At 32.3% G+C, this 12,555-nt stretch overlaps 1 non-coding gene across 1 annotated transcript; it reads left to right on the forward strand.

Moving 5' to 3' along the window:
• The first annotated feature begins 12,211 nt into the window (after nt 1-12,211).
• LOC116592114 lies at nt 12,212-12,318 on the forward strand. Its single transcript, XR_004286307.1, has one exon. It is a non-coding gene; the product is annotated as a U6 spliceosomal RNA (small nuclear RNA).
• The last annotated feature ends 237 nt before the right edge of the window (nt 12,319-12,555 follow it).

Raw genomic sequence — 12,555 nt, forward strand, 5'->3', positions numbered from 1 at the left:
TAATAATATTTGAGAAAAGAAATATCCTATATAATTTCTCATATAAGCATTAGGTATACATAATATAATGCATATATATTTTTCTTATATTAACTTGGTGATTCAATTTAATTCCATTTAATATTCATTGATACATTTATTTTAAATTATACTCCTATGGAAAGAAAATAATTTATTTATCAATTTTCCATTATTCAGAATCATCAAGAAAACCCATGTCTTAGATGATGAGGTTCCCAAAGACCTGTCTTCTATTTATTATTATGATATATAATTTCAGATGTGGTTATATATCAACATTAATGAAGAATATTAATGAAAACAATATTTAATCATTATAGAAAATTCAGAAAATATAGAAGAACATAAGAAAGTGAAAATTTTACGTAAACTTATCACTCAGTGATTAACTGATGTTAATACAGGAAAATTTTCTTCCATTCTTTCCCAACAGATAGATGGATAGATAGATAAACACACACTACTATATATATATATATATATATATATATATATATGTAAACACACACTACATTATATATTTATATAAAATATTAAATTTCTAATTCTCATTGAATAGAATTTATCCTGTATACACTATATAAATATTACATATTTCTTACATAAATTTGCTCATAGGCTCATTTGTATGTTTATTTCTTTTTTTAACTTTTTATTTCTTTTAAGATTTTATTTATTTATTTGAGAGAGAGAATGAGAGAGAAAGAGAGAGAAGCATGGGAGGGGAAGGGCAGAATGAGAAGCAGGACCCCTGCCAAGCAGGGAGTCCCATGCAGGGCTTAATCCCTGAACTCTAGGATCATGACCTGAGCTGAAGGCAATCACTTAACCAACTGAGCCATCAAGGCGCCCCTGTATGCTTATTTCTTAGTGTTATAGAATTGAGTTTGAGGTTTTGAAAAAAGGCTGTGTCACTTAGAGAAATGGACGACATGACTTTTGTCATTTTTCTTATTCACAAAATTCCATGTTTGAACAAACTAAGTCAACCCTCTTTGTTTAAGCAAACAGGACATTATATGGCCATCTTACTGAGAAGACCTTGAGATCCAGATACATAAATGAATGATTCAAATGAATAAGTGATGTTGTGTTAGAGTGGGATGAAGGGTCTAGCTACCTACATTCTGCTGATCCCTTAACATAAATCTGTACAACCTCTTCTCACCAGTCTTTTCTATTGCTCTCTGAATTCATAATCTGTTATAATTTGAAGAGATAGAATATGAGAGAACTTCCTCTTTGTACTTTTAGCTCAAAATATGAAACATCTATATAGTCAAGCAGAAAATGACTCATTTAGGGCTGACAATATAGAACTCCTAAATAATGGGATTAATTACTTTTATATGCAACTGAAGTATTGCTTGTTAACAACATTTTCCCGTTCAGTCCTTTGTTATGATATTGTATGTAACCAGAGCATTCCTTTGTTCTGAAATTACTCTTGTTGATGCTTTGCCAATTCTCAATATATGGACCAGAGGAGTTCTGAGACTTAATTATAAATAGATATTTACATCCCATTTTAAAACTTAAAAGACTTAAGTTGCAATCTGTAACATACACCTTTTAAAAAAGCACATTTATAATTTGAGAAAAGTAGTACTATGCTAAATAAGTCAAAATAGAAAGAAGAGCTAGTTGCCCTGTGGGTGAGAAGAAGTCAATAATAAAGTAGAAGAAGCAGGAGTCTACATCTGAAACCTCCCACTCCTTGTGATCTTTGGAAGAAGTGATGTTACATAAACCATTTCAAAAAGTACTAAGTAATTGTATTTCCCTCACATAATCCATGTTTAAGTAAGTCATATTAAGCAGATCCACAAAAATGTTCTGAAGAGCTGTACTAAAAACAAAAAACAAAATTACAAACATTTAAACATAGAATTCTCAATATACTGATTGAACAACTTAGTTTGCTGGGAAGTAGCCCATCTGTTTGCTATGTGATGAGAGCAGTAATTTATTTACATGATGTTTGTTGTAATCATTTATGTTTGATGGAAACATCTAACTATAGAGAGAACATCTGGAATTGCAGATACATAATTTTGATTGGCTCTACTTTAAAGACCGTTAGGTAGAGACAAGTAAAATCCAGACCATTTCACAGGAAAAATATAAAGGAGCATTGATAATAAGAGAGGACAGCTTTAAGACAGTTGGGGAGACAATAACAGAATGATAGAGGTGGATGGTGAAAGCAGAAATACATAAAGTATGACATCGCTATGGGGAAAAAAAAAGACCAAAAAACAGTCCCTCCTAGAAAGAATCAAGAAAGCACTTCGTCTGATGTAGGGATAGGCCAATCCTTTAAATTTCTGAAAGAGACTGAAAAAATGAGGTAGTCTTAATAATGCTCTTTGAGCCCCAAAGATGTCCACACCTAATGCCTGGAATATGCTACCTTCCATGGCAAAAGGGACTTTGAAGATGTGAACAAAGTTACTGAATTTAAAATAAGAGAGATTATTCTGAATTACCCAGGTAGGCTCAATCTAATCACTTGAGCCAGGGAACTTCCTGGCCTGTAAAGGGAAGGGAGATGCAATGAGACAAAAGGGAAAGGCAGAGAGATTCCAAATAGAATTAAATGTGCCTTTGTGCTGCCTCTGACATGTGGGAATTTACATGCAAGGATCAGAGTGAGACTTTTCAGGGTCATTGCTGGTCACTAGGTGACAGCCAGAAAGAAAACAGGGAGATCAGTTCTGTAGTCATAAAGAGCTGGATTCTGTCAACAGCCCGAATGGGCCTCCTGATAGCAGCCCAGCCACCAGCATTTTGGTCTTGGCTTTATGGAAACCAGAGCAGAAAAACCAGCAGAACAACTCAGACTTCTGATTTACAGACTATGAGATCATAAATTTATGTTGTCTTAAGCCTGTGAATGTGTGATAATTTGTTGTGACAGCAATAAAAAAACTAAGACAGAAAATAAGCCAGTATTTATTAACAATGACAGTAAAAACAATGGGTATTTAGTTTACTGTTAACTCTTAGTTTTTAGATTATAAGATGTACACAAGAGTTCTCCATGGAGAGAGTCCTAAATTTTAGGACTATTATTCTTGGCATCTTGTCCCTCAAGTCCATGCCACTTCACAGTGGCAAGAAAATATAGGTGAAATTGAAGGAAACCAGATGGTATATGAAATTTTTCTTTTCACTTAACATCTAGCCTAGATATTCACAATTATGACTATTATATAAAATACACACACACACACACACACATATATATACACACACACATATATTGTGCATATAAAAATCAGAAAAAATTTTACATGTATATAGATAAAAATTTTAAACATATATGTTTAAATTATATGTTTATATATACATATATACATATTTTTACGTATGTATGTATATGCATAAACATAAAATATGTATAAATATGTATGTGTATAATAATATGTATAAACATAAATATGTATATGTATAAACATATAAGTATAAAATATGTATAAACATAATATGTATAAACATAAAAATATGAGCATTGATAAAAATTGATGTGAAATTTAACAAGTTTTCTAGATTATGGTAAAAAAAATCTGCCAATATGGTTTCTTATACAAGCAACAAATGTAAAATATTGTTGAAAAAAATGGCGGCATTTACAATATGTTCATACAATAGAAAATATCTGGGAATGAAGATAACAAAAGCATGCAAAATTTCTAAAAAGAAACACTACAAAGCAATGGTTGAAGTAGTTAAAGAAGATCTAAATAGCTATGGATTAGAAGACTGTATTGTTAAAATTATAATTCAACCCAAATTGATCTATAGATTTTATGCAATATCAATCAAAATGTGTGTATGTGTGTCTGAATTGAAAAGCTAATGTTAAAATGTAAGTAGAAATAGAAAAGCACAAGAGTAGCCAAGAGAAATCTGGAAGAAAAAATATTTAAGGACACATACTATCAGATATCCTGGCTTATTATAAAGCATCAATAATTCAGACAGGGTGCTATTAACACAAAAATAGACAAATAGACCCAAAACAATTGACTTTTTCTGTTCTTATTTATATGTATGACAAAAATGAATAAGTATTAATTTACAATTCAATTTAGTTTTGAAAAATATGAACTCCCATGTAACCTCCATCCTAGTGAAGATATATAAGCAGTAGCCTAACCCCAGAAAGTCCCCTAGTCCTCCTTCTAGTCAGACACTTCTACTCTGAGACAAAATCTGTTCTCATTTCAATCACCAATAAGTTGGTTTTACCTGCTTCAGAACTTCACAAAACACATTCATTTAATTTTTACTCTTCAATGTTTCACTTTTATGCTCCATTTAAACAAATTTGTTGTAAATACAATTTGGTGAGTTTTGCCAAAATGTATTCACCCCCCACCAGGATACAGAATGTTGCCATCACTCAAAAAGTTACATCTTTCCATTTCTCAACAATTCTGACATTCATCTATAGTGTTGTATTAGTAGTTTCTTTGTCTTTTTGTTGCTGAGTAAATGTTTATTGTATGACTATGCCATTCACCTAGCTATGGATATTTGGGTTGTTTTTACTTTTTTCCTATTTTGTATAAAACTGTTAAGAATTTCTTGTATGAGTCACTTTGTGGATATGTGTTTTTCTTTCTCTCAAGTAAATTCTCCAAGATCTAGTTATTGGGTGATAAAGTGAGTATATCTTTAACTTTATGAGGAAATGGAAAACAGTTTTCCAAAGTGATTATATTATTTTCCACTCCCATCAGCAAGGCATGAGAGTTCACTACTTTTAACTTGTCAACCTGGTTATATCCAACCCTTTTATAATCTCTTCTATTAGGGTGACATCTATTTTGGTTTTAATTTGCATTTCCTGATGACTAATGTTGAATACACGTTTGTGTGATTATTGGCCATTTATAGAACTTATGCAAACTGCCTGTTTCAACTCTCATCCATTCTCTTATTGGATATTTTCCCCTTTATTATTGATTTATGACAATTCTTTCTGGGTATAAATCCTTTGCCAGAAAATTATATTACAAATATTTGTAAGCCTTTCAGGCTTGCCTTTTTATTTGCACCTTCTTATAAGGGTACTAGTACCATCATGAGGACCTCATCTAACCCTACTTACCTCCCAAAAGCCCCATTCTTTTTTAAATTTTTTAAAAAATTTATTTGACAGAGATCACAAGTAGGCAGAGAGGCAGGCAGAGAGGAAGGAAAGCAGGCTCCCTGCTGAGCAGAGAGCCGGATGTGGTACTCAATCCCAGGGTCCTGGGATCATGACCTGAGCTGAAGGCAGAGGCTTTAACCCACTGAGCCACCCAGGCACCCCTAAAAGCCCCATTTTTAAATACCATCACATTGGGGATTAGGGCTTTAGCGTATGAATTTTATGGGGACAATCACTGAGTTTATAATACTAAGTAAGTTAAAAGGACACAAAAAAGTAAGACTACCTAGAACATGGCCCTACAATTTTAAAACATGACTAAAGTTGTATGTTAGGAGTCATGCTGTCGTGCAGGTGAAATTGTTGTACTATGTGCTCCAGTGGGGCACTGGAACTGTGGGCTTTTGAGGACTAGAGTGAAGTTTCTCAGGAACTTCTTAAAGAAGACAAAAAAAAAAAATCACTTTATGAGGGTTGCATGTATAAGTATGCATACTCCATATGCATAGCCTCCGAGAGATACTCATAAACAAATAAAATGAGATTCCAACTAAATAAAATATTATATCATGTCTAAAGAAACTGTATCAATTAAAGAGAAGATTTTTCATTTGTGGCTTAAAATACAAGCCATCAAAATGTTGGCAAGGCCTATCCAGTTGTCATCTAGGGGAAGGGAATCCTATGCAAGGGATATTCAGTACCCCAGTCTCATTGGTAAGATCATTCCCGTCTCAGCTGGGTGTCGTAATTACCTGCATTAATCTCTCTTCCCTTATTTTGATATCATGTCTGACAAGCATCCATCTGAGTAGAAATTGGCCCTTGACTACATCTGAATGTGTGGTTCTGCCACCCCCCAGGAGAGGCAAATTTCTCATTGTAAATCAATTAAACAACAGCATGACTTTATGTATTCATCATTTCAGCTTTTGGGAACCTTCTTGAAAGATGAAGCTCTTCTCAGTTTACTAATAAAATCAAGCATCTAACTTTTGGGGGTGGGGAGCAAGAAACCATAGTAAATGTGAAGAGTGCTAATCTGTGAAATGTGATAGAAATCACCAGCCCTTCCTGGTAACATTCAGAGATTGCTCCTGATTGTGTGTATTTTTTATTTCCCATTTTAAGTTGGTGCATAGTACAACCTGATTTGTTTATGATCCTGATAATAACAGTCCTGAGATTACTTGAGTTATTCGTAGAATGACAATAAAAACTCATTTTTCTATTTAGTAATGGCTGAAAACTAAGAATAGAAGCTATAAAGAATAGATCATACTAATTGTTTCAAAACTTGACCAGATCCATTGGAAGTTAGATTACTTTGTTGTGTATGTGTGTGTGTGTGTGTGTGTGTGTGTGTGCGCGCGCGCACACACACATATGCATAAAACATCATTTCTTTACATTTTTATTTCTTTAGAATACTTTAACAATTTCTAAGTCATTCATAATCTTACTATGTTTCATAACAATTTTTGAAGATTATTCCCACTCAAAAGTTATTATAAGTCACCTTGCAAATTTTTGTGTTTATTTTTTTATTTTTATTTATTTATTTATTTTTTGTTTATCCAAATGTTTATTTTCAACTTCAGTCAACATTTTTTATATTTTAGACCTTTCTTGGATCATTTCTTTCTTTCTTTCTTCTTCTTCTTTTTTTAAATAAACATATAATGTACTTTTATCCTCAGGGGTACAGTCTGTGAATCGCCAGGTTTACACATTTCACAGCACTCATCATAGCACATGCCTCACCTTGCAAATTTTAAGTATAATTTGTGGGGGATTTAAGGAGGAGCATAGTCTAAACATAGATTTCTGAACTGTTTCTCTATTAGGAGAAGTTCAACGCCAAAGTGCCTTTCCAGAATCTTTAAGGCGATGGGTTTGGCCAGGAGGTCTATGGAGCATCAGCAGAGAGGTGTCCTGCCTGCTTCATGTAAGTTCTTATCATTCAGTTAAGTCCATGTCTTTGCTTATGGGTCACAAACTAACCAGGATGACCCATCATGCTGCAATGAAACTTCTTATCTCATTGTTGTTGTTGTTGTTTTGTTTTTGTTTTATCATACACATCAACCACCTTTTATATTTCAGATGGCCCTATATAGAAAAAAACCATTTCAATTTGCAGGTTTTGAAAGGCTCGGACATGTACTCAAACATTTAATAAAAAGTAAAGTTGTTTTTCCAAATGTAAGCTCAAACAACCTAAACAGTGCCTTAAACTTTTGTTATATACTTTTCCCTTTCCTTGTCTTTTTTAGTACAAAGGGCTTGGTAATAGTTATTCTTGTACCATCAGTATTTAACACAGTGAGAGATGGTAGTTGGATTAGACTCACAGTAGTTTGAATTCAATAATCAAAATCAATTCGTTCATTTAAGTAACTATGGTGAGGATTTTCCTCCCATTATTGCGCTTACCATCAGAAAAATAACTGGGTTTCTGGTATTCTCTCATCCCTTCTTTAAGTGTTTTACCTATAAGCCTAGTGATTCATTTCATATTTACTGACCAAGTACTAGATGCAAGAATTAAAGTGACATGTGAGTCAACTGGGAATCAAACATACATCACAAGCTTATTTTTAATTTAGACACGTGTAAGTAACATCCTGTCCATTTCTACCTCTTAGTACTTACAGACATGTGTATGTTATCTCCTACTTTTCATCTTATAAGAGAATGAAATTATAATAATCATTTAACTACTTGGTTCACTAGAAATACTAATACAATTTAGTATTTCTGAGCTAATTAGAGTGTCATTTGGGAGAAAATAAAAATTGGTTACAATGTATGTAAATTTGCATTTCTCCTTGACATTAAAAAGGTTAAGGTGTATCTGACCTATCTTTGAAGTACTTTAATTCTTTCTGTTCTCAGAAATGAAGTAGAGAATTGTTGATATTTTCCTTGAAAAAAAAATTCAACTCAATTAACAAACATGAATTAAAAAGTAAATATTAATTCCTTATTAATCTCTCTATTCTTTGCTCTGAAATACGAAAAATCTCTCCAAATGGAAATCTATACTCTCTCCCAACTGCCTTTAAAAGTTCTATTTATACTTCAAAACGGTTCAAAACTACTCCACTTCTGAAATAGCTTTCTAACTCTCCTTATTTAAAGTCAATTTATCTGTCTACCTATTAGCTTACTTATTTACCTACCACACTAAAAAGAAATGTTCTCTTAGGCAGAAGTGCAAAACAGAAGAAATGTATATCCACAGAAGCCAAGACAAGAAAATGTTTCCAGGAAAGGATAGTCAATTGGGTCTAATAGTGCTGGGATTTGGAGTAGAAGGTCATTCTTTAATGACCATGATTTGGCAAAATGGAAGTTATTAGTGACCTTGGAAAGAGCAATTTCAGAATGAATTGAGAAAATAGTGATTAGGAGATCGATAGTCAGTGAGAATAGACAATTCCTTGGGTCTGTTGAAGCAACTTGAATCAGGAGAGGTTTTGTTTCTTTTCTGTTTCATTTTTTCCTTGTTTTCATAAAGGAGGGACTGAAATGAGCTCCTGTTTTGGGTTATATGTAGGGCCCTCATATGCATCATTCTGTGCAAAGAGCACATTGGACTGGACCTCAAAGGAACTGGTCGCACTTCTACTCCGCTACTACTTAACTCTGTTGTCTTATTCAGATACATTCCTTTAATATCAGGGTCTCACATAAAATGATGGTGTTAACCTTTTATACTCAACATTCAGAGACTTCCACATTGACATCGTTTGTAGATGCACATATTGCATGTGCCGATCCACGTTCTCTGTCAATGACTCTTGTTTGACTAAATCTCAAAAGAATTTGAGACCCTTGCAGAAGTGAGGCAGGAAACCAGGTGAGAATGAAATAGTTGAGAAAAAACACTATATACAAGACCGATGTAAATAGTTATTTGAATGTTTTAATCTCATAAATACTAAAATTATTATTAGCAATTGATATTAATGTTATAATTACAGTATATGGTCTCACGATATCAGACAGATAATTGCTTCTGAAGCATGTATTTAGTTTAAAATAAAATAACCTACAAAGGCTTTGCCTAAACAGAACTAAGCTTTGTTATTAGTTTCTCTATTGCATTCCTACTTGTTGTTCATATTGCCTAGAATTCTCCTTTCCTGAGGCTTACCTCATATTCTGCATGTAAGTGTGCATTTAATTGGTATTTTATTTTTTTTTTTTTAGGTAGTGTAACTTGGCCTGGAATACAGCTTTGATTTGACACTCACTCTATAAGAAACATGGCTTTACTGTGCAAATCAATGTCTTTGCCAGCTTTACTCACCTCACCCCCAAATGTGACTCAGACTTACGTCTGAAAATGTACTCATGCTGTACTCATACTACTTTGTAATCAAAATTTCTTGACTAGGTACTTTAGACTTCTAATCAATAACTATTGCTCAAATTAATAATTAAATAGAACTTTGATAATAATAATTCTGTGTTCCTATAATTTCACAGTCCTATAACAATCAGTTCTGTTTTAGTTGCACATAGTTAAGTAATGTGGATTCCAAAGAAAGTAGGCTCTGCTGGGTTGATTTATGTGTGGGGGACAAGGACTTTTACAACTGTACATTCAAACAGTTTTAATGTATACACTCTTCATTATAGGTTAAGTTGAACTGGCATTCTCATTTTAGAGCAAATTGTTACAAAATGTGACCATAATGAACAGCCTAAGTTACTATGATTTTCATTGGAAAAGGTGAGAAAAAGGATGAGTTTTTAGCATTGTATATTTCACCTTAAGTAAAGTTTAATTTTTCTTTAGAGGTAACATTTTCTCTTTTTTGAAAATTTTAACTTGATAAAAAATTAATTATATGGCAATTATACAAAATAATAATGATCTACATTTTTACTTAATTTTCTTTTAGGCATTTGTTTTCAATAACCAACATGAAATAACATTATGTTATTACTTATTATGTGCTAGATATATGACTTGTTTCTAAAACCTACTTTTTAACCATAGCACTATTTCAAGTCCTATATTTATAGCTATATATTTATAATCTTTTCCATGATAAGCACATCCATATTATTTTACTTAAGGTATATTTTATATATTTATATTATAATATGTATATTTATAAGCATGTATTTGAAAATAGTTATAATCATAATGTAACACAATATAATGTAAGGTATCAGAGTTGTTTTTCCTCTCAAGATTTACCAAGTAATTTCAGATTTTTTAACATTTTAAAGAAGAACTAATATTGTTAGGCATTTATAGCCCTTCCGTTTTTTCTGTTGTAAACAATATTACAGAATCTTCCCAAAATTTGGCTTTAATTTTCTTAGGATAGTTTTCAAGTAAATTTCTAGGTCAAAGGATATGAACATCTTTAAGGCTCCTAAATGCAGATGGCGAATTATTCCTCCCAAAGGATGAACAGTTGGCTCTGCAACAGACAGTGTATGAATCCCTTTAAGTTGTACTATGGTCACTACGATATATTGACTATGGTCAATATATTATTATTACTTTTAAAATCTGTAGTAGTAACTAAAGCATGTTGCATTACTTGCATTAATTGACATATCTTTGATTACTAATGTAGCTAATTTTTTCCTAAATATAAACCATCTATTGTCCTTAATATAAAAATTAGAGATTCATAGTCCTTGTCTATTATTCTTTTTATGTTTTTAATGTCTTCTTTATTGATTTAGTGAGGTCTTTATATACAAAAGCCATTTGCTGAACTGTCCTTTCAAAATGCTATGAGAGAACTATTAGACTGGGCTATTACTTTTAATGAATGGAAGTTATTCTGAGATGGTATACAAACACCATGAGAAAATTCTCTCAGTTTCAGAAATAAAAGTTATTCAGCTTCTTAATGGTTGATGTATTATTAGCCATTGGACATGGATATGAGGGTGGTTTTGTTCCTCTTATTTCTTTAAGAATCTAAGAGTTGAACTTACAGACTACCATTAGTTATTATATTAGAATACTTTGGTACTTCTAATCGCATTTTTAGTTTGATCATATATTCCATTAATTTCAACTTTTTAATAATCACTAATCAGTACCTTTTGTGATAATGTACATACGTCTATAAGCCCTCTCAAATCTGTTTTTGAAAGAATAAATTAAATAAACACACTAATAAGTGTTTTCATTAACTACTGTTGAAGGGTTTCTTTTTTTTTCATTTTAATCTTCAAAGAGTCTTATATGCTATGTAATCAAATTAATCAAGTTTTCCTCCCTGACACTTTCATTCTTTTTTAATCTTAAGGAGTATGTTAAAGTAAATGTGACCCTAAATGCTTAGTGTACATAGATGAAGAGATGAGGAAATGGGGACTGGGGCTGAGATTTTCCCATTCTCTACCACCTTTCTACTTATGACAACAGATTATGACACTCTTGGACTCTACTCTGTGTAAATGAATATTGCCTTATGACATTGTAATTTGGCAGTTATGAAAACTTTCACCACAAGTAATGGAATACACTCAACCATTATCAGTCAAAACAAATACATTTTTTTTCTCCACGTAAAATAAGTGTAAATGTGGATGTTTTACATAATCGTAGAATTTCTTGCCTTTCCCTCATGCTGCAAGATGGTTGTCACCTTCCTGAGTATGAAACCTATACTCCAGATAGCAATAAGCTGAGAGATACAGTAGCACCAGTGGACCTTCCCTCAGATCTCGATGGATGGAATTCTGTTGCATGACTATCTTGAGCCAAAATGGGAATGCCAATGAGTGTTGAGAATTATTTAATATTTGTATGTAAAGTCGCTTTCTAAATTTTAAGTTAATTATTTTTTCTCAATCAGATTATAAACTTTTAAAAATTGGTTCTATTCCCTTTTTTTCCTTATAAGAATATTAAGCAAAATCATAACATTAATATTTTAAAATTATCTATGTAAATTTCAGGATAAAAGTAAATACCTTATTATTTCTTAATAAGTGTACATTCATATGAGCAGACATAACCTTTTCATAAAATTTAATGTTGTGCTCGCTTCGGCAGCACATATACTAAAATTGGAACGATACAGAGAAGATTAGCATGGCCCCTGTGCAAGGATGACACGCAAATTCGTGAAGTGTTCCATATTTAAAAAAAAAAAAAAAATTTAATGTAGCCGCCTTAGCAATCTGCACTCTAGTCACAAAGGTATTTCCCTAAACATTTACTCAATAGATGAGAATGGAGGTGTGCCCAGGTCCCAAACAAAGCTAAATATTTTAGAACTGTGTTGTAAATTAGATGCCTGGTTCTATTAGTTTCTATTACTGAGTAACAAATCATACAATTTAGTAGCTTAACACAACGCAAATTTATTATCTCACAGCCC

Source organism: Mustela erminea, chromosome 5 (genome assembly GCF_009829155.1).
Source record: "Mustela erminea isolate mMusErm1 chromosome 5, mMusErm1.Pri, whole genome shotgun sequence".
NCBI classification, from domain to species: domain Eukaryota; kingdom Metazoa; phylum Chordata; class Mammalia; order Carnivora; family Mustelidae; genus Mustela; species Mustela erminea.